This window comes from Schistocerca cancellata, chromosome 1, assembly GCF_023864275.1.
Source record: "Schistocerca cancellata isolate TAMUIC-IGC-003103 chromosome 1, iqSchCanc2.1, whole genome shotgun sequence".
NCBI lineage: Eukaryota > Metazoa > Arthropoda > Insecta > Orthoptera > Acrididae > Schistocerca > Schistocerca cancellata.
Window position 1 is genome coordinate 277,711,321 of NC_064626.1, and position 24,861 is coordinate 277,736,181.

The window sequence follows — 24,861 nt, forward strand, 5'->3', positions numbered from 1 at the left end:
GTGAAGACACTGCAAGTGACAAGCGCCCTGGACGTCGCAGCGCAACATTGGTAATTTATATTTATATGGTGCCTGTTTTTTCGGATATGTCAGGAGAATTTATTTCATTTTATCACACCAATAACTGAGGAAATGAGTGAAATAAAATATTATGAAGAACGCTGGATCACGTCCTTGATGATGTTAGCATATGGCTTAGTACATTTCATAAATTTTTTGGAAGTTTTCGGTATGATATGCGTAGATCAAAATTTATTCCAAACTTGTTGATTTAAAAAAAAAAAAAGAAAAACAGTAGCGAGTGCAGGGGAGGTGGAAAATGATGGCTGTCTTCCCCTGCTTGATGTGTTAGTCAGAGGAATGTTGATGGTATGTTGGGTCATGCCGTTTATAGGAAGCCAATTCACACACTCATCTGCAGGCTAATAGTAGTCACCATCACAAGATGATGTCAGAATCATGTAGAACTACTGAACCGTTATGATGAAAAATGTGTTTACGGCTAGATCGTCGAAACTAAGGTTCATTCGTTCCTGTGGAACCATTCTGCATCGCCAAGACCGAAAAAAGCTCGGTCAAATGTGAACGTTACGCTCATTTATTCTTCGGTTTTAACGGCATATTTCACCATTATTTCTACAAGGTCAACAGATCAATTTTAACGCCGTTTGCGTGAAGGAAACCGAAAAATATGGCTGGCTTTTGCATCAAGACTATGCACCTGCTCATACAGTGTTACATGCTGGGGAATTTTTGACCAAATCACCCACATTTGCGAGTCAAGGCCCCATGTGATTTCTTTCTGTTCACCAAAAGATAGAAATCGTTAAAGAGCTGTAGTTTTAAAAGCATAGTTAACCTTAAAAAGCGCTTCGCTGAGGGAGCTAAAGGCTTTCCTAAAGATCAATCGCGAGAAGTATTTCGAGTATTGGAAAAAGGGCTTGCATAAATCTTGTAATACGTCGCCTTCAGATGTTCAGTACAAAGGGACTCAGCTTAATCCACAACTGGACGTAGTGATACTTTCCCGAAAGCCAGAAGGTACGACAACAGTGTTTGCTTCGCTCTGAAAAGGTTGTCCTGTTTAGAGACTGGCGACAGAAGGCTACCGGCGAGCTTCAAGAGCATCACTTGATTTAATTAGACTACATTATCCTCGTTTTGCTTTTGTTGATATTGATCTTATATCCTCCTTTCAAGACACTTCTCTTCCAGGTCCTTTGCTCTCTCTGACAGAATTACAATATCATCAGCAAACATCAAAGTATTTATTTCTTCTCCTTGGAATTACTACTCCAGATTTTTCTTTTGTTTCCTTTACTGCTTGCTCAGTATGCAGTTTGAATAATATCGGGGATAGGCTATAGCCCTATGTCACTCCCTTCCCAACCACTGCTTCTCTTTCATGGCCCTCGAATCTTATAACTGCCATCTGGTTTGCGTACAAATTGTAAACAGCCTTTCGCTTCCTGCATTTTACCCCTTACAAATGCTATAAACGTAGGTTTGCCTTTCCTTAACCTATCTTCTAAGATAAGTCATAGGGCCAGTATTGCTTCGCGTGTTCCAGCATTTCTACGGAATACAAACTGATCCTCTCCGAGGTCGGCTTCTACTAATTTTTCCGTTCGTCTGTAAAGATTTCGTGTTAGTATTTTACAGCCGTGACTTATTAAACTGATAGTTCGGTAATTTTCACACCTGCCAACACCTGCTTTCTTTGGGATTGGAATTATTATACTCTTCTAGAAGTCTGAGGGTATTTCGCCTGTCTCATACATCTTGCTCACCAGATGGTACAGCTTTGTCACGACAGTGACAGATGTAAATATTTCTTGTATTTATCACTTTCAAAGTCAGTTTATCTCATTTTATTGCCTAATGTGGGATCATTTGGATATAAATTTTTGTTATAGTATATAGTATCTAACGGGATGTATTCTGAAGGGAATAACTTGATGTTGTTATTGTTCTTGTGATCTTCAGTCTAAAGACTTGTTTCACGCAGATGTCCATGCACCCCTATCCTGCGTAAGCCTCCCCATCTTCGAATAACTACTGCAGCCTACATCTATCGGAATCCGCTTATTGCATTCATCTCTTGGTTCTCTCTACTAATTTTAGCCCCATTCCCTCCACTACTATATTGGTGATCCCTCGATGTCTCAGAATGTCTCCTTTCATCCGCTCCCTTCTTTTAGTTAAGTTGTGCCACAAATTTGTGCCTTCTATTCAGTACCTGTCCTGTTAGACGATCTACCCACATATCAAAAGCCTGTATTTTTCTCCAAAAGCCGCTATTTTCTTCTTGTCTAAACTCATTATCTTCCATGTTTCACTTCCATACATGGCTAAACTCCAGACAAATACCTTCAGGAAAGACTTGTAATTTTTATATCTGTATTCGATATTAATAAATTTATCTCCTTCACAAAGTCTTTTCTTGTCATTACCAGTCTATATTTTACATCCTCTCTATTTCGGAGATCATCAGTTAATTTGCTGCCCAAGTAACAAAACTCATCTGCTACTTTTAGTGTGTGGTTTCCTAATCCAATTCCCTTAGCATCATCTGACTTAATTCCAGTACAGTCCATTATCATTGTTTCGCTTTTGTCGATGTTCACCTTATAGCCTCCTTTCAAGACGCTGCCCATTCCTTTCAGATGCTGTTTCAAGACCTCTGCTATCTCTGACAGAATTGCGTCATCGGTAAATATCAAAGCTTTTGTTTCTGTCTCTCTGAACGTTAACTGCTACTCCATCTTTGATGTAGACAAATAAAATAAATTGATTATGATGTACAACAATTAATCACAAAATAGTTTTAGGTTACTTTATTCAAAATGTTCCGTTACCAAATTAGAATTTACACTATTCATCGTTAGACGGTCTTCATGCTTTCGTCCAAACGTTTGTTGCGTTGGTTTACTGCTGAGTTGCACGTAGGATGAAAGAAGATTCCTTGTTAGAAACGTGTTATGAAGAACATTGGGCTACCGAATGTGTTAGACTCCAACTTACGTGAAATTTCTGTCACGAGCACTTGTTTTCACGGCTTACCTCCAGTATTCGTAATGTTGGCAGTATTTTCACAGTCACATACATATCTTAGAATTATTAAAACACTTTAGTTTGGTCAGAAAACAAATTTCCTATGCGCACTACAGGGTTTGACTCTCTTACAACATATGAAAGCACGTGTGTACTAAAGATGCTGCGATGCAGTTATATACTAAAAGATATGACATTTTGGGAAAGGAAGCGTACATTACCGCTATGTTAAATGGAAACGTATTTTACATTAAATGTAGGACATTGAATTACAACGTTACAAACCTATTTTACAAAATGGTAGAGGAATAAATACTGATAAGAAAGTATGCGTGAGTCCTTATGTACTATTTTAACAATGATGATGATAGCACATTTAAATATTTTCATATTTAGTGCCAAATTATTAGTGGTACATGCAGTATTACAAGATTTGTTACTTGATATACAGATAGGTGTAGAGAAATTATTTATATTGGTGTGTTTAAAATAAAAGGACTGTTAGCAACTCAGTCAGCTCATTAAGGATATTTTTACGAGATCTTTTGTGGTTCAAATGGTTCAAATGGCTCTGAGCATTATGGGACTTAACTTCTGAGGTCATCAGTTCCCTAGAACTTAGAACTACTTAAACCTAACGAACCCAAGGACATCACACACATCCAAGCCCAAGGCAGGATTCGAACCTGCGACCGTAGCGGTCGCGCGGTTCCAGACGATCTTTTGTGTGTGGATATCCTTAATGAACAGTTTTATTACACGTTTGTAACAGTGAATCAGTATTTATCCTAGGTCAACTCACCAGTAAACCAAGGCATTATATTTTTTGACAAAAGCGCGAAAGATATCTTACAATGAACTGTATAAATTGGAAACTGATAGCATAACTTTTTGAATAGAGTAACGTAACACCAATTTGTGCGTGGCTGATGTACACCATCGACAATTTATCTAGACGGCGAGGGAAAGGGGTGTCGAATTAGACGCTTGGTTGCATTTTTCTGGAACAACGTCGTTCCTAGAATACAAAAAAGTTAAAAATGGCAACATTGTACCTGTGAGACAATTTATTGCATAATGTATGTCGGTAACGAAGTACAGTAAGGTATGAAAAACTACTCTGAGCGAACTGAAGCAGTACTATTTCTAGAGAAAGGCTTTTTTCCGGTATTGTTATCTTTCTCAACAATCGTTATTCTTTTTCGGAGATGTTGTTTAGGGGTAGCGTCTCTGATTAGTAATCAAAACGTACTCGGTCCCACGTCCGAATCCAGCCACTACTTAAATTTTGATTAATAATCAGCACTGGCGGCCGAAAACTTCCGGCATTCTGCCAATGGCCTCACCTTGACAAAGAGGGCGGGTGGGGCGGGGGGGGGGGGGGGGATCGAACAGAGGATCAGGGCATTCTCTTGTCTTAGGGATGGGAAACTGCCCCTAAAAGCGGAAGAGTTACCAATAATCAAGGGAATGAGGCTGCAGAAGGCAATGGAAACCACTGCATTAAAGACACGTAACGTGTATCGACAGGACATGTGGCCTGCAATTGAAAAAAACGTCGTGATGATCTCTCCACTGGTAAAGGATTCCGGAATAGTCCCCCATTCGAATCTCCGGGAGGGGACTGCCAAGGGGGAGGTGGCCATGAGAAAAAGGCAGAATAATCAACGAAAGGATAACGTTCTACGAGTCGGAGCGTGGAATGTCAGGAGCATGAACGTGGTAGGGAAACTAGAAAATCTGAAAAGGGAAATGCAAAGGCTCAATCTAGATATATTAGTGGTGAGTGAAATGAAATGGAAAGAAGACAGAGATTTCTGATCACATGAGTATAGGGTAAAGTCAACAGCAGCAAAAAATGGTATAACGGGAGTAGGAGTCGTTATGAATAGGAAGGTAGGGCAGAGATTGTGTTACTGTGAACAGTTCAGTGATAGGGTTGTTCTTATCAGAATCGACAGCAATTCTGAGAAACCGACGTCGGAAGCTGAAGACGAAGAGATAGAGAATGGGTATTACAGTACGTAAAGGCAGATGAAAATCTAATACTCATGGGGGATTGGAATGCAGTTGTAGGGGAAGGTGTAGAAGAAACGGTTACAGGAGAATACAGGACTGGGACAAGAAGTGAGAGTGGAGACTAATACTCTGTTCAAGATCACGACAGGAGGAGGTATACTTGGAAAAAGGTGGGTAATACGGGAAGTTATCAATTAGATTCCATCATGGCCAGACACAGATTCCGAAATCAGATCCTGGATTGTAAGGCATACGCAGTAGCAGATAGAGACAGAGATCGCAATGTAGTAGTGATGAAGAGTGGTATGAAGTTTAAGACATTAGTCAGGAATAATCAGAACGGAAAGAAGTGGGATACGTAAATATTATGAAATGACTAGCTACGCTTGAAGTTGTCTAAGGCTATAGATACAGCAACAACGAATAGCTCAGTAGGCAGTACAGTTGAAGAAGACTGGACATCTCTAAAACGGACACACACATCAGTTGGAAAGAAAAACATTGGTAGAAAGAAGGTAACTGTGAGGAAACCATGAGTAACAGAAGAAATATTTCAGTTGATCAGTGATAGAAGGAAGTACAAAAATGTTCCGGGAAACTCAGGAGGAATGAAATAAGTAGGAAGTGCAGGGAAGCTAAGAGGAAAAAACTGCATGAAAAATGTGAAGAAATCGAAAAAGATGTGACCGTCGGAAGGACAGACTCAGCTGAAGAAAAGTCAAAACACCCTTCGGTGACAGTAAAAGCAAGGGTGGTAACATTAAGACTACAACTGACATCCCAAATGCAGAGGAGAGAGCGGATAGAAGGAAAGAGTATACATTGAGGGCCTCTATGAGCTTTGGAGGACTTAAGATAAAATAAGGCAGAGGGGATAAATAACATCGGAATTTCTAAAGCCACTGGGGCAAGTGGCAAAAAAAAAAACTATTCACGTTGGAGTGTAGAATGTATGAGTCTGGCGACATACCATCCAACTTTCGGAAAAATATCATTCACAAAATTTCGAAGACTGCAAGAGCTGACTAGTACAAGAATTATCGCACAATTAGCTTAACAGCCCATGCATCCAAATTGCTGACAAGACTAATACTGTATATAGAATAGGATCTGTCGACCTGGAAAAAGCGTTCGACAATGTAAAATGGTGCAAGATCTTCGAAATTCTGAGAAGAATAGGGGTAAGCTATAGGGAGAGACGGGTAATATACAATATGTAGAAGAACCAAGAGGGAATAATAGGAGTGGACGAGTGATAAGGGTGTAAGACAGGGATGTAGTCTTTCACCCCTACTGTTCAATCTGTCCTTCGAAGAAGCAATGAGAGAAATAAAAGAAAGGTTCAGGAGTGGAATAAAAATTCAAGGTGAGAGGATATCAATGATATGATTCGCTGATGACGTTGTTATCCTGTATGAAAGTGAAGAAGAATTACATGATTAGTAAAGTATATGGATTGAGAGTGAATTGAAGAAAGACGAAAGTAATGAGCAGCAGCAGAAATGAGATGAGAAACTTATCAGGATCGATGGGTCACGAAGGAGATGAGGTTAGGAAATTCTGCTACATAGGCAGTAAAATAATCCGTGACGGATGAAGTAAGGAGGACAAAAGTAGCCGACTAGCCCTGGCAAAAGGCGCATTCTTGGCCAAGAGAAGCCTAATTTTATCAAGCATAGCCTTAATTTGAAGAAGAAACTTCTGACAATGAACGTTTTCAGCACAGCACTGTATGGTAGTGAAACATGGACTGTGGGAAAAAGGAGAGGAAAGGAATATAGGGGAACACTGACAAGGAGAAAGGACAGGATGATAGGACATCTTAAGAGAATTCGAAATAACTTCCATGGTACCACAGATAGCTGTAGAGGGTGAAAACTGGAGGAAGACAGAGATTGGAACACAGCCAGCAAATAACTAAGGATATAGGTTGCAAGTGCTACTCTGGGACGAAGAGGAGGGAAATTCGTGGCGGGTCGCATCAAACAAGTCATAAGACCTATGACTCACAAAAAAAGAAAAAAATTATTCTGCGACTTCTCCACTTTTACGCAACTGCTGCTTTATTGGGGCTAGCTGAGAATCCCCACCACGTTGCTCCTCCGATCTCCAAACAGTCCCAGAATCTCCCCTGACACCGCTCCCACGGAAACATGTCCCTCTGTTCATTCATTCCATTTCTTGTAATCCGAATTTGGCCATCGGGCACATGATTATCCGTCCACTTAATGTGACGTATCAAACCAGTCACAAGAGCGATGACTCAAAAAAAAAAAAAATACAGTGATGCACCCGAATTACATGATCTGCTGAATGGAATGAACAATCTAATGAGTACAGAACATAGATTAAGAATAAATCGAAGAAAGACGAAAGTAATGAGAAGTAGCAGAAATGAGAACAGCGAGGAATTTAATATCGTGATTGATGGTCACGAAGTAGACGAAGGAACAGAAGAAAATCGAAGCATTTGAGATGAGGTGTTACAGACGAATGTTGAAAATTAGGTGGACTGGTAAGGTAAGGAATGAGGAGGTTCTGCGCAGGATCGGAGAGGAAAGAAATTCGTGGAAAACGCTGACACGGAAAAGAGACAGGATGATAGAACAGCTGTTGAGATATGAGGAAATGACTTCCATGGTATTAGAAGGAGCTGTAGAGGGCAAAACCTGCCGAGGAAGACAGAGCTTTGAATGCATCCAACAAATACACTCCTGGAAATTGAAATAAGAACACCGTGAATTCATTGTCCCAGGAAGGGGAAACTTTATTGACACATTCCTGGGGTCAGATACATCACATGATCACACTGACAGAACCACAGGCACATAGACACAGGCAACAGAGCATGCACAATGTCGGCACTAGTACAGTGTATATCCACCTTTCGCAGCAATGCAGGCTGCTATTCTCCCATGGAGACGATCATAGAGATGCTGGATGTAGTCCTGTGGAACGGCTTGCCATGCCATTTCCACCTGGCGCCTCAGTTGGACCAGCGTTCGTGCTGGACGTGCAGACCGCGTGAGACGACGCTTCATCCAGTCCCAAACATGCTCAATGGGGGACAGATCCGGAGATCTTGCTGGCCAGGGTAGTTGACTTACACCTTCTAGAGCACGTTGGGTGGCACGGGATACATGTGGACGTGCATTGTCCTGTTGGAACAGCAAGTTCCCTTGCCGGTCTAGGAATGGTAGAACGATGGGTTCGATGACGGTTTGGATGTACCGTGCACTATTCAGTGTCCCCTGGACGATCACCAGTGGTCTACGGCCAGTGTAGGAGATCGCTCCCCACACCATGATGCCGGGTGTTGGCCCTGTGTGCCTCGGTCGTATGCAGTCCTGATTGTGGCGCTCACCTGCACGGCGCCAAACACGCATACGACCATCATTGGCACCAAGGCAGAAGCGACTCTCATCGCTGAAGACGACACGTCTCCATTCGTCCCTCCATTCACGCCTGTCGCGACACTACTGGAGGCGGGCTGCACGATGTTGGGGCGTGAGCGGAAGACGGCCTAACGGTGTGCGGGACCGTAGCCCAGCTTCATGGAGACGGTTGCGAATGGTCCTCGCCGATACCCCAGGAGCAACAGTGTCCCTAATTTGCTGGGAAGTGGCGGTGCGGTCCCCTACGGCACTGCGTAGGATCCTACGGTCTTGGCGTGCATCCGTGCGTCGCTGCGGTCCGGTCCCAGGTCGACGGGCACGTGCACCTTCCGCCGACCACTGGCGACAACATCGATGTACTGTGGAGACCTCACGCCCCACGTGTTGAGCAATTCGGCGGTACGTCCACCCGGCCTCCCGCATGCCCACTATACGCCCTCGCTCAAAGTCGGTCAACTGCACATATGGTTCACGTCCACGCTGTCGCGGCATGCTACCAGTGTTAAAGACTGCGATGGAGCTCCGTATGCCACGGCAAACTGGCTGACACTGACGGCGGCGGTGCACAAATGCTGCGCAGCTAGCGCCATTCGACGGCCAACACCGCGGTTCCTGGTGTGTCCGCTGTGCTGTGCGTGTGATCATTGCTTGTACAGCCCTCTCGCAGTGTCCGGAGCAAGTATGGTGGGTCTGACACACCGGTGTCAATGTGTTCTTTTTTCCATTTCCAGGAGTGTAATTGACGACGTAAATTGCAAGTGCTACTCTGAGGCGAAGAGGTTGGCACAGGAGTGGTATAAATAAATAAAATCTAACAGAATAGTATACGCGAGATATACTCGAATAGCCTCCAGTTCATATCAGATTTGTTTTAAAGTCCCCTCAGAAGTAAATTCACTAGTTGGAAAACGTAAGAAATGGCTATCGCAACGGTATCATTTAACAAAATCTGTTCGAGTATCCGTTTCCGACAGTAAGTTGGTCCTTAGTCCGGTTCTTGTCAGAAACGAATGCAAGATTTGCCTGATGCCTCATGTTTTCGAACAAATCAGTGCCCGTCCCAGGCAAGCAGTTGCATGTGTCCAGCATGGAGGTATGTCAGGTATGTTTTAGTCCAGAATGAAACAGATGCCGGACGCTTCTCATCACTTCAAGGGTTTTTAGAGAATTGTCCGGTATCGGAGCAAAATAATTCTACCCATTTTTTAGCCCTGCATTCAACATGACGGTTTCGTTCAAAATGGCTCTGAGCACTATGGGACTTAACATCTGAGGTCATCAGTCCCCTAGAACTTAAACTAATTAAACCTAAATAACCTAAGGACGTCACACACATCCGTGTCCGAGGCAGGATTCGAACCTGCGACCGTAGCAGTTGCGCGGTTCCGGACTGAAGCGCCTAGAACGGCTCGGCCACCGTGGCCGGCGATGGTTTCGTCTTATGAGATAGTAAGCACAGCAACCTCACCATGGCCGCGCGGGATTAGTCGAGCGGTCTGAGGCGCTGTAGTCAGAGACTGTGCGGCTGGTCCCGGCGGAGGTTCGAGTCCTCCCTCGGGCGTGGGTGTGTGTGTTTGTCCTTCTGATATTTTAGGTTAAGTAGTGTGTAAGCTTAGGGACTAGCAGTTAAGTCCCATAAGATTTTACACACATTTGAACAAGCTCACCTTGCCAACACTTTGCTACAGCAGGCGGGTATCAACCGAATGGAAATGCCTGCAGTAGGTCTGAGCAAGGTTTGGACCAGTGAAAATCTGTTGTGAGCTCTCACACACTGTTGGACCTCTGCAGTGCCGCCGTCGAAGAGTGTGACTAGCTTTAGCGGCAAAGTCTCCAGCAGCATGTGGATAGCGTGCCAAGGAGGCTCTAAGAATGTCATACGACACGAGGTGCAACAGTACGATAGTAAATGTTATCCAGCAGCAGATCTTGATTTCGCAGTTGTGCAAAGTTGTATACTGTCGAACAGAATACTTCATTTTTGTTTTTTATTGCATATGAAAAATTCTGTTAAAATTTAAATGGAATTATTATTTCGGTCCCTGCTCTCCTTGAATCTAATCCCACACAGAAAGAGCAGAGGTGGTTAAAAGTTTTTGATTTCTTTTTTTTCGGATGGGTCTTCAAAACCTGACGCCTCCTGTAAATTGCGGATCTCAGAACACTGGTGTAAATAAGATCCTGTGCGAGAGTGCACGTTATTACATCAAGAGTAGACTGCGCACTGTGGCACAAAGCCGGAGGAACACTAGAGCTGTTTACGTTTAAATGACACAGTGATATCTCCTCTAGAAAGTGGACATCCTCGTGTACATAGCACACTGAATTCGACTTCTTGAACAGCGTCATAACAGCGGTATGAGGATTCATGTCCATCTGGCGGGGCGGCTGCCCGTATGGCCAATGGAGGAAACGATTACTAGGCGGATACAACAACGACGAATGGAGTAAGACGGCTATGCCTCTCTGAATATTGGAACAATGGTACATCTTCACAGTCACCATACACGTCAAAGATTGCCATCCAGAGTAGCTGAGAACCGCGATTCGTCACAGAATGCAATGCGACACCATTCATCAGCATTCCATGGTTCCTAGTCATGGCACCACTCCAAATTCAGCCGTATGTGTTGGGTGTTAATGGTAGCCTACGCATGAGATGGTAAGTCCATATTCCCACTACTGCTAGTGTCTGACCAACGGTGCGATGTGAAGGAAGTGATCCCAGTTGCTGTAGGGGAATTGGGAGTACAAAGGTCAGGATGAAGCACTACTTACTTCATTTGGACGTGGTTTAATAACAGTGGTGGTGATTTGACTCGAGCGGTGGAACACTAGTCAGCCATCCCTGTAATTAGTAGACTTCTATCCATGTTATGTGCAGAGGAGTGGTCGACCTTGGAGTGGAAGCTATTGGTCCTGATTATCGCAGTGAGACCTTTTCCTTATGAAGATTTTTTGCTGCACAGGCGCCAGGCAGTTTAAGGTGTAAGTAGCCTGTTTAGGTTTTTATGTTGGTAACGCCACGTAGCGCTCTGTATGAAAATCACTGGCTGTGCTGTGTGAAGTCTGTGGCTGGTTTGCATTGTTGGAATTTGCTATTGTAGTGTTGGGCAGTTGGCTGTTACAGGGTGTTTCAAAAATGACCGGTATATTTGAAACGGCAATAGAAACTAAACGAGCAGCGATAGAAATACACCGTTTGTTGCAATATGCTTGGGACAACAGTACATTTTCAGGCGGACAAACTTTCGAAATTACAGTAGTTACAATTTTCAACAACAGATGGCGCTGCAAGTGATGTGAAAGATATAGAAGACAACGCAGTCTGTGGGTGCGCCATTCTGTACGTCGTCTTTCTGCTGTAAGCGTGTGCTGTTCACAACGTGCAAGTGTGCTGTGGACAACATGGTTTATTCCTTAGAACAGAGGATTTTTCTGGTGTTGGAATTCCACCGCCTAGAACACAGTGTTGTTGCAACAAGACGAAGTTTTCAAAGGAGGTTTAATGTAACCAAAGGACCGAAAAGCGATACAATAAAGGATCTGTTTGAAAAATTTCAACGGACTGGGAACGTGACGGATGAACATGCTGGAAAGGTAGGGCGACCGCGTATGGCAACCACAGAGGGCAACGCACAGCTAGTGCAGCAGGTGATCCAACAGCGGCCTCGGGTTTCCGTTCGCCGTGTTGCAGCTGCGGTCCAAATGACGCCAACGTCCACGTATCGTCTCATGCGCCAGAGTTTACACCTCTATCCATACAAAATTCAAACGCGGCAACCTCTCAGCGCCGCTACCATTGCTGCACGAGAGACATTCACTAACGATATAGTGCACAGGATTGATGACGGCGATATGCATGTGGGCAGCATTTGGTTTACTGACGAAGCTTATTTTTACCTGGACGGCTTCGTCAATAAACAGAACTGGCGCATATGGGGAACCGAAAAGCCCCATGTTGCAGTCCCATCGTCCCTGCATCTTCAAAAAGTACTGGTCTGGGCCGCCATTTCTTCCAAAGGAATCATTGGCCCATTTTTCAGATCCGAAACGATTACTGCATCACGCTATCTGGACATTCTTCGTGAATTTGTGGCGGTACAAACTGCCTTAGACGACACTGCGAACACCTCGTGGTTTATGCAAGATGGTGCCCGGCCACATCGCACGGCCGACGTCTTTAATTTCCTGAATGAATATTTCGATGATCGTGTGATTGCTTTGGGCTATCCGAAACATACAGGAGGCGGCGTGGATTGGCCTCCCTATTCACCAGACATGAACCCCTGTGACTTCTTTCTGTGGGGACACTTGAAAGACCAGGTGTACCGCCAGAATCCAGAAACAATTGAACAGCTGAAGCAGTACATCTCATCTGCATGTGAAGCCATTCCGCCAGACACGTTGTCAAAGGTTTCGGGTAATTTCATTCAGAGACTACGCCATATTATTGCTACGCATGGTGGATATGTGGAAAATATCGTACTATAGAGTTTCCCAGACCGCAGCGCCATCTATTGTTGACAATTGTAACTACTGTAATTTCAAAAGTTTGTCTGCCTGAAAATGTACTGTTGTCCCAAGCATATTGCAACAAACAGTGTATTTCTATCGCTGCTCGTGTAGTTTGTATTGCCGTTTCAAATATACCGGTCATTTTTGAAACACCCTGTAACAGCGCGTAGCGTTGCACAGTTGGAGGTGAGCCACCAACAGTGGTGGATGTGGGGGGAGACATGGCGGAGTTTTGAGAGCGGATGATGTGGACGTGTGTCATCAGAGACAATAAATTTGTAAGACTGGATGTCATGAACTGTTATATATATATAATGACTTTTGAACACTATTACGGTAAATACAATGTTTGTTTCTATCGAAATCTTTCATTTGCTAACTATGCCTATCAGTAGCTAGTGCCTTCAGTAGTTAGAATCCTTTATTTAGCTGACAGTATTGGCGCTCGCTGTTTTGCAGTAGTTCGAGTAACGAAGATTTTTGTGACGTAAGTGATTCATGAAAGGTATATGTTAATGTTAGTCAGGGCCCTTCTTTTGTAGGGATTATTGAAAGTCAGATTGCGTTGCGCTAAAAATATTGTATGTCAGTTTAGTGTTGATCAGAATAAGTAAAGAGAGAAATGTCTGAGTACGTTCAGTTCTGCTCAGGAAACGTCCCCTTAGAAAAATTTATGAATTACTGTGCTGATAAACCTCTTACATTATTTGATCTTCAAACAGCTGAGCAGAACTGAACGTACTCAGACATTTCGCTCTTTACCTATTCTGATCAACACTAAACTGACACACAATATTTTTAGCGCAACGCAATCTGACTTTCAGTAATCCCTACGAAAGAATAGCCCTGACTAAACATTAACCTACACCTTTCATGAATCACTTACCTCACAAAAATCTTCTTTACTCGAACTACTGCAATACAGCGAGCGCCACTACTGTCAGCTAAATAAAGGATTCTAACTACTGAAGGCACTAACTACTGATAGGCATAGTTAGCAAATGAAAGATTTCGATAGAAACAAACATTGTATTTACCTTAATAGTGTTCAAAAGTCATAATATATATGTCAGTTCATGACATCCAGTCTTACAAATTTACTGTCTCTGATGGACACACGTCCAGATCGTCCGCTCTCAAAACTCCGCCATCTCTCTCCCCACATCCACCTCTGTTGGCGGCTCACCTCCAACCGCGCAACGCTACGCGCTGTTAACAGCCAACTGCCCAACTCTACAATAGCAAATTCCAACAATGCAAACCAGCCACAGACTTCACACAGCACAGCCAGTGATTTTCATACAGAGCGCGCTACGTGGCGTTACCAACATAAAAACCTAAACAGACTACTTACAAAGGCACGAACCTAGGTCGTGGAGCAGCAGACTGTTGCTGCGAGTCAATTACTTGTTTTTAGATATCACTCGCAGACATTAAGGAGTTAGGTGTCCTTGGTGCACAACATGGCCATCCTCCCTTCTGGTGGTCAGACGTGGTCAGCTGGATCCTTGACGACGAATATCATGAGTACGCAGCATCTTTGCATCCTTCACAGCGATCACTCAGCACCTGACGCTGTTCATATACAGAGTGAACCAGAACTCCACCGACAATTTTTCAGGGTTTGTTCAGGAATAAATTCTGGGTGTTCTGGTATAAGAACTTATTACTGAGTAATCCCGGTTCGTTTGGACGACGATAGATTATTCGCGGTTTTCATGTCCCACGTCCAGCTCGCCTCACCAGATATGACACCAATGAACTTTTTCTTCTGGGAGCTCGTGTAGAACCTGGTTCAGGAGAGATAGGTCGATACTTTCACGGACCTCACTTCTCGGATTATGGCAACCGGGGAATTAGTACGCTCAACTCCTAGATTTCTTGAGTAAATAAGACTGTCGATGCTGGGACGATGTACGCCCTGCAGTCATCATCGTCGTCGATATTTTGAACAACACATGTAGGGGAACGGTTCTGTGCTAGTTAAGTACTGCACTGTGCACTGAAAGAACAGGATGAATACACTGTTATGAAAGTATACGTGTTACATCTGAGGGTTGTTGCATTAAGTTGTGTTGGTGTTGTACATTTTGGTCAGTGCATATTACAGGCTTCTTCACTACTGTATTTTCACAGAAACAATGGTGACCTCAGTAACAAAGCGAATAAATCATTATTATATTATTAATCTGTACAAGCCGCCGGAGACTGTGGTACCCTTACATCAAAATAGTGAGAAGATACCCATGGGGGATCTCTGGGTGTTTGTTGGTGGAATTCTGGTTCACCCTTTATACCCTACCAGTCCTGGTGGGAACACTAAACACGAACAAAGCTTATGCACTTTGGAGGGTGTTCCACCTGTCAAAGAGAATTGTATCTCTAATTATTTACAAACCAGACAATGATGTGCACATGTACAAAGTTATATTGAAATATGGCCATGTGTTCTTGCTGCTTCGCTTTTTTTTATCAGGCAGTCTTAACACGTCTAAAAGTCTTCTAAAAATTGTAGTATTTTAAACTTAATCATTGCCTTGATTATGGATTTTCATTACACTATTAGCACCTTATAACTGCCACAGTGAACTTCAGAGATGATGCAGTTATTGTGGAACACAGATTAAAATGGCAGAAGAGTGAAAAACTGAAGTCGCATTCTGACGGAGTAGGGCTGAAAACCCAGTTCGACCACCCAGATTTAGGTCCGTTGTTTCCTTCACTTACGGAAAATTCCGGATTAGTTCCTTTGAAAAGGCCACGGCTCGTTTCCTTTACCATCCTTGTCCTATGCGACTCGGTGCTCCGTCTCTAATGTCTTCATCGCTGACGGGACGTTCAACCTTAACATTTGTTCCTCTTGGTAGAATAAGATTTACGGTTATAGCTAGAATGTTATGGTGTCATGTACCGTGGCTCGGTATAACACATGTGAGGAAGCATCATGTTACATGGGCAGAAAACCTTACGTCTCTGAAAATAGGCGTCGGATCTCGTATATCAGCGGAAATGACGAAACAGATATTCTAAAAAAACTGATGTGTAATACGGAGATTGTGAAGTAGCGAGAGATAAATGTATCACAGTGGGCGGTAGAAAGAAACGAGTGGCCTTTGGCAATGGATTGTAGGAAAGATGCCGAAGACTTTGCACCTGGAATACAATAAATAATGGCCAATGCAAGAGAAAACAAAGCTACAACTCTGAAAAAGTTCAGAAAATGCAGGTATAAACGTGACAAAACATTTTTATTTATAAAGGAAAAGCACCGAATTGTGTACGTTCTGCAATGTTAAATTTGACGAGGAAATTGAAATTCTGGGCTTAACAACAGTCGGGCAATGAAATAAATTCAATGGCGGCAAATGAAAACTTGTGCCACACCGGGACTCGAACTCGCACTTACCGCTATACAAGGGAGGTCGCATAATGCTTCTGGTATCTGAGCATGCTTCACGTCAATCCCAAATTCCCAACTTGTCGCACATTACATACGTATCGTCCTCTGGCCATTTGCAGCTTCACGCTGATTCTAGCAAGAGGATGGAAAAAGAGTGCATTTGAACTAAATGATCATTAATTGCCTTCAAGTCAGATATATTTATACGGATGGTGACCGAACGAACAGACACCACACATATAAAAATATGCCCCTTGACGGTAATTAATGATCATTCAGTGTAGATGAACTCTTCGTCCGATGCCTTTCGGGAATGAGCGTGAGGTGTACATACGGCTGCGGGATCATCAATAGGGTCTGTTCTTTCTGACAGGTCCGAAGAAAACGACACTACACATATAAATGTTTATTCATTAAAGAGATTTTCGGCTTACAAGGCAGTTACTATACTAAACATCGTAGGCTAACTACACAACTGGCCATTAAAATTGCTACACCAAGAAGAAATGCAGATGATAAACGGGTATTCATTGGACAAATATATTATACTAGAACTGACATGTGATTACATTTACACGCAATTTGGGTGCATAGATCCTGAGAAATCAGTACCCAGAACAACCACCTCTGGCCGTAATAACGGCCTTGATACGACTGGGCATTGAGTCAAACAGAGCTTGGATGGCGTGTACAGGTACAGCTGCCCATGCAGCTTCCACACGATAGCACAGTCCATCAAGAATAGTGACTGGCGTATTGTGACGAGCCAGTTGCTCGGCCACCATTGATCAGACGTTTTCAGCTAGTGAGAGATCTGGAGAATGTGTTGGCCAGGGCAGCAGTCGAACATTTTATGTATCCAGAAGGGCCCATACAGGACCTGCAACATGCCGTCGTGCGTTATGCTGCTGAAATGTAGGGTTTCGCAGGGATCGAATGAAGGGTAGAGCCACGGGTCGTAACACATCTGAAACGTAACGTCCACTGTTGAAAGTGCCGTCAATGCGAACAAGAGGTAACCGAGACGTGTAACCAATGGCACCCCATACCATCACGCCGGGTGATACGCCAGTATGGCGATGACGAATACATGCTCCCAATGTGCGTTCACCACGATGTCGCCAAACACGGATGCCACCAACATGACCATCATCTTGCTGTAAACAGAACCTGGATTCATCCGAAAAAAATGACGTTTTGCCATTCGTGCACCCAGGTTCGTCGTTGAGTACACCATCGCAGGCGCTCCTGTCCGTGATTCAGCGTCAAGGGTAACCGCAGCCATGGTCTCCGAGCTGATAGTCCATACTGCTGCAAACATCGTCGAACTGTTCATGCACATGGTTGTTGTCTTGCAAACGTCCCCATCTGTTTACTCAGGGATCGAGACGTGGCTGCACGATCCGTTATAGCCATGCGGATAAGATGCCTGTCATCTCGACTACTAGTGATACAAGGCCGTTGGGATCCAGCACGGCGTTCCGTATTACCCTCCTGAACCCACCGATTCCATCTTCTGCTAACAGTCATTGCTGCTCGCGTTGGTCGAGATCCAATGTCGCGATACGATAAACCGCAATCGCGATAGGCTACAATCCGACATTTATCAAACCGGAAACGTGATGGTACGCATTTCTCCCTCTTACACGAGGCATCATAATAACATTTCACCAGGCAACGCCGGTCAACTGCTGTTTGTGTATGAGAAGTCGGTTGAAAATGTTCCTCATGTCAGCACGTTGCAGGTGTCGCCACCAGCGCTATCCTTGTGTGAATGCTCTCAAAAGCAAACATTTGCATATCACAGCTTCTTATTCCTGTCGGTTAAATTTCGCGTCTGTAGCACGTCATCTTCGTGGTGTAGCAATTTTAATGGCCAGTAGTGTATGATTACTAATAGTGCAAAGACACTTCAGATCTATGTTACACATTCGCACACTTTAAGCCCAGGTTTCCTGCAGACACAATTCTGATTAGGTACGGATAACAGATAAAGGACAGTGTTGGAGTGAAATGGTACGGCGAATCGAAACTGTAGTGCTGGATGAAAAAACAAAAGAAACATTCGCGTTAGCACTACAGTGGCTCCCTGCAAGGCTAAATTTACATCCGGAGGTGATCGAGCGGATACTACAACACACACAACTTTTTAGAGTACTTTGTTAAAACTTGAACGAGATATGATGCTTAACTCGGAAACAGTCGGTATCCACGGGAATGTCACTAGATATTTTTTACCGTCACTGGTTGCTATAAGTTATCAGTTGCTACAATACAAAATGATAGACTCTTCTCAACGTACAACTGACTGTAACTTTTCGTCTCCAGCTCTGACTTCTAAGACAGCTCACGCTACTCTTCCTGAAGATTACTGAGTGGGCTGTGCAGTAATTTCCTCTGACGTAAGTACTCTTCCAGTAGCGGCGGCGTATGGAACCTCTTGAGGGCGTGTAGAGGCCGACGTTTTTCGTTCATTGCTACGTCAAGCAGCGACTTTTCTCACCTGTGGTTCCGTCGTCAGCTACTAACTTTGACATGGGACTCGTTCTTCGGACGACACCACAGAAAAGTACTTCAAAGTTGAAGTACACCAAACAATATGATTCCTTTTGGTTAACTTGATAAATGAATATCGGATCGAATCCGTCTGACGGATTAACGACGAGGATCGGTATAATGGCTAGCTTGGATGTGGCTTTTAGGAGGTTTTCCACATCCGTGTAGGTGAATCCGACCTGGTACCCAGGTCGAGCCTCAGTTTCATGATTCGCAAACATGAAGAAAAACTTTCGCACACTTTAACATGAGTAACACTACACGCAGGTAGTTGGGTATAAGAAATAATCAAGTCACAGCTTTAAAGACTTAAGACTTAGTTTATCTCTTGTGCATATTCACCCATCTGTGGAATATTCTGTCTATTGTTTTAAAATTAAGAACTCAGTACAATTCACCCTTGTTCCTCTTCCTGTTAGAGCGTCCTGGTGAGATGATTCTGTATTTTTTGCTGTAATTACTAATGAATTAATAAAATGCTTAAATGCGTTGTACACTACTGGCCATTAAAATTGCTACACCACGAAGATGACGTGCTATAGACGCGAAATTTAACCGACAGGAAGAAGATGCTGTGATATGCAAATGATTAGCTTTTCAGAGTATTCACACAAGGTTGGAGCCGGTGGCGACACCTACAACGTGCTGACATGAGGAAAGATTCCGACCGATTTCTCATTCACAAACAGCATTTGACCGGCGTTGCCTGGTGAAACGTTGTTGTGATGCCTCGTGTAAGAAGGAGAAATTGGGACCATCACGTTTCCGACTTTGATAAAGGTCGGATTGTAGCCTATCGCGATTGCGGTTTATGTATCGCGACGTTGCTGCTCGCGTTGGTCGACATCCAATGACTGTTAGCAGAATATGTAATCGGTGGGTTCAGGAGGGTAATACGGAACGCCGTGCTGGATCCCAACGGCCTCGTATTACTAGCAATCGAGATGACAGGCATTTTATCTGCATGGCTGTAAAGGTTCGTGCAGCCACGTCTCGATCCCTGGGTCAACAGATGGGGACGTTTGCAAGACAACAATCATCTGCACGAACTGTTCGACGACGTTTGCAGCAGCATGGACCATCAGCTCGGAGACGATGGCTGCGGTTGCCCTTGACGCTGAATCACGGACAGGAGCGCTTGCGATGACGTACTTAACGACGAACCAGGCTGCACGAATGGCAAAACGTCATTTTTTCGGATGAATCCAGGTTCTGTTTACAGCAAGATGATGGTCGCATCCGTGTTTGGCCACATTTCGGTGAACGCACATTGGAAGCTTGTATTCGTCATCGCCATACTGACGTATCACCCGGCGTGATGGTATGGGGTGCTATTGGTTACACGAATCGGTCACCTCTTGTTCGCAATGACGGCACTTTGAACAGTGGACGTTACATTTCAGATGTGTTACGACCCGTGGCTCTACCCTTCATTCGATCCCTGCGAAACCATACATTTCAGCAGGATAATGCACGACCGCATGTTGCAGGTCCTGTACGGGCCTTTCTGGATACAGAAAACGTTCGACTGCTGCTTTGGCCAGCATATTCTCCAGATCTCTCACCAACTGAATACGTCTGGTTAATGGTGGCCGAGCAACTGGCTCGTCACAATACGCCAGTCACTACTCTTGATGAGCTGTGGTATCGTATTGAAGCTGCACGGGCAGCTGTACCTGTACACGCCATCCAAGCTCTGTTTGACTCAATGCCCAGTCGTATCAAGGCCGTTATTACGGCCAGAGGTGGTTGTTCTGTGTACTGATTTCTCAGGATCTATGCACCCAAATTGCGTGAAAATGTAAGCACATGTCAGTTCTAGTATAATATATTTGTCCAATGAATACCCGTTTGTCATCTGCATTTCTTCTTGGTGTAGCAATTTTAATGGCCAGTGGTGTATTTTAAGTCGTGTAATGAGCACCATCCTCCACTAACTCACAAACATTTATATAGTTTCAGACTGTCAATTAGCTGAAAGAGATCGCCTTGGTGACGTAACGATTGGGGCGCAGTAAGTGCATGATCATATCCAAACTTCAACGAACATCATTCGAGCCTGCAGTGTATCATGTTATCTAAGTCCTATCATTGTTACTATTATTATGAAAATAAGGTTTTGCGTTGAAACCTAACATAAAACTCGATTTTGTGTCACCAGACTTTTCCGCTCTCCAGTGATGACTTCTGCGTCTGGTGATTCAGTTTCATAAAGGTAACAGGTACTTAATCATTTAAAAATACTAGGCGAAGCAGGAGAATTTTACTTCAACTCATTAACTCGATAGTCTACATGTTCATGATTTTGTAATTCTCTTGATGTCGTCATAGTGGTGTGATTTTGTTTTGTGAACATTGCATTTTTGATTCTAAAAGATTTAAAAAAGCCACACCGATCGCAACAAGGCAACAGTACATGGGTTACACCCATTCCATCCCGGGGGTTAACGGGGTGGCATCCGGCCATCCCTTGTATCAACCAAGCCAGATTCGTAGCCGTGCCTACACTTCACATATGCGGGAAAAAAATTTTAACAAGTTAGTTCTTTTGGTATATAAATATCAAATGGCGACTGTTGAATGAATAGCAATAATAAAATAATATACAGCAAGCTCAGAAATGCGAAAGTCGAAATGAAAATGCTATTTGGGAATTGCGCCAGGTGATTTTATGCACATCCCTATTACCAACATATTCCCTTTCATCACCTCCGCTGTTATCTCATCATTACGAGTTCGTTTTTTTCCTTCTTCCATGCGTCTAAACGGATTTGTTAGTTTCGTCGGGGAAAGTTAACATTTTCTCAGTCTAATTATCCCAGATTTTATCACGTAAATTGTGGGAAGATTTAAAGAAGACGAGTAAATAAAGTTCCTTAACTGATTCTAGAAAGACGGCAGCTTATAGCAAAACGTTTTCGCAACTTTCATTGCGCCCCTGGAGATTACGCTGCTGTCTGACTTTTCTATGGCGCTTCTCTGAAATTCAACTGTCTGGACGCGGAATTGTGTGTCTGCGAAGGATCGCTGCTGACGTTTGTAATTAATAGAAAGTAACTAAACTAACCCTGGAACTTACTAATGTACTTCTGCCCACGCCATTCTGATTTCTTAATACTCTGTTGTGCGTTCGTTTGTTTCGATACGGAAATAACAGTGGGAGTTCTTTTCCATCCCTAATTTATACTTTGTGTTTTACCGAGGTTAAGCTATATTCCTTGCCAGACCACTACACCTGCACGACGAAGATGAATCCATGAAAAACAACGCGGAGATTCAGGTGACATCTGCACGAGCAAATGAGCTATTATGAGCACTGGACAGCTTGCAAATTAAAGCGTAAAGTCCTTCCACAGGCTGTCCATGGTCCCGACCGACCTCCATGTCATCGCCGCCAATGGCGTTTTCAAAATCTTTTATTATAGTAAAACATAATGAATTATAATGCTGATACACACAAAATTACTATCAAACCATCCCTCAGATTGTTACATCAATCAAAAAATTAATTATTGTAAAAAAATAAACAAAACAAGGGGCAGTATGGGTCAATATTCATATTCAGTGCATGAACTGATTTTAACTTCTTCTTCTAAGACATGTTGACAATGCTGACGCATTTCTTGAAGTACTTGTCGATGTTAATGAAGGAGATAATTTGAAAAATGCCACAGAACTTGTCGTATATTTTTTTAAAGTGGGTACTGTTGTTACCCTGTGTTATCCATTCTTTCAGAAAAAGTTTTAAGCATGTTTCCATACTTCTTTTTGTGGTCTGAGCACTTAATAATTTTAAGTAACTAGTACTTCTTACACATATGGAATTCATTTATATTTTCAGCTCCCAGATCATTAATGACGTAGCTATTGAGGCAGAGATTCCACAGTAGCATTCTCATATGGCAACAGAAGGTATGAGGTGGAAATGACACGAACTAGAGTGTTTATCTAGATATATCTGATACCATGCGAAGTTTTGTTATTTTATTTTGTTTGGTTCCGAGCCAAGGGTCCTCACAGTAAACTACATAACAACAGTAAACTACATAACACATGTGGTGTAACGTAATACATAATAACTGCAGGAACAAAATACCCACTATTTACATTACATATTATTAGAACATCATAAAATACAGACGAATACATAGCCACTGATTCAATTAACAGTGGTACAGTTTGACTAGATCATAATCACATTTCAAACAATCATAAGCGCATGAGAGCTAATTATTGGTAACATGCTTCATTATTACTATATAAAAAAACGCTACAATGCCGTGTGACCTGTCTGCATACATGTATAAGTCATTAAATTAGATATTTATAATACCGTTCATAGCTCTCATATTTAATATAGCCGGCTTGGTGACAGTATCAGATTTGGGCGTTTCCGCTTGTATCAGTTGTAGATATATAATAACTGACAAGTCTGGGTGACAGACTAGTAAGAATGTTTGTTGTAAAAATTTTCAGATATACAGTTAATAACTTCTGAAAAGGTATAGACTTTTAAGTTGATGGAAGACCAAGAACGAAGTGCTCAGATAAGGCAGATGTAACAGAGACGTAGCTGACTGGACGCCTGGGTGATGAAGTGGGTCACTTTTAATAACAGCTTCTATTAAAACAAATAAATACTTGGTCCCAATGGCCACTTCACCAAAGAATTTTAATACTGAATTTAACAAGACCAAAAATTTTAAAACTGGGTTTGAAAAGAAGTAGTTTACATGTGAATCTGATTGAAGCAAGAGATTAAACCCATTGATTAGGCAAAATGGCCACTTAACGAAAAAAAAATTTAAAAAGATTGAATTTAGCTATTCAGGCACTCCAGCCACCGGAGGACTTGAGATACAATATCCAGCTCCGATAAACTTAACCTTCGTGGGCTAAATTACAAACACGGAAATTTCCTTCAGAACCTGATTTAAAGGAATTTGAAGTCTTCCGCAGGTGACTTCTGTGTTGCTAACAGTTGTCTCAGGAGCCCAGTTGACATGCCGCGCATTAGCACCACGCGGTGGAGTCTCCTAGTGTTAACAGAGGCGAAGCTGTAGCACTCCGCCGGCAACGGTCGCAGCTGGCCGGCCACGCAGTGTTGACCAGCTTATTCCGTTTCAAGAAGCGTTCTGCCTGAGCGAAAGCCTCACTGCCCCATACACCGAGGTCGTCGCGTGCGTCCTACATGACCGAGGCGGTGAAATTCAAATTGGCGCGCCTGGCATCCGCGAAACGGGGCTGTATACAACGCGGCGCAACAGGGATATGGTCTTTCGATATATTTGTTCAGTCTATACATCACTGAAGGAATACGGAAATAAAAGAAAGTGTCAAAAGTGGGTCTAAAATCCAGAGTGAAAGGGTGTCAATGGTAAGATTCGCTGGTGACATTGCTAACATCGGTGAAAGTGAAGAATCACAGGACGTGCTCAATGGAATAAGCTTTGTAATGACTACAGGATATCGACTGAGAATAGCCCGAAGGAAATGAGATGAGTGATAAACTTCAAATAAAAATTGGCTACCAAAGTAGACAAAAGGATTCTGATACTTTGGAAGCAAAGTAACACGTGACGGACGAGACAAGTAGAACATAAAAAGCAGATTAGAAAACGTAAAGAGGTCAAACAGAAGTCTGCTAGTACCAAACATCGGCTGCAATATGAAGAAGAAGTTTCTAGGAACGTATATTTGGAGCCGAACGTTGTATGATAGTGAAACATGTACTGTGGGGGAAAAAAAAGGAAAATAAGAAAATTGAAGCGCCTTAGATATAATGATACAGAAGGACGTTGACGTTAGATTAATTGAAAAGATAAAGAATGTTGAGGCTCTCCACAAAATCAGCGACCAGAGGAACATACGAAAACACCGACAAGAAGAAGAAACAGGATGATAGGACATCTCTTAAGA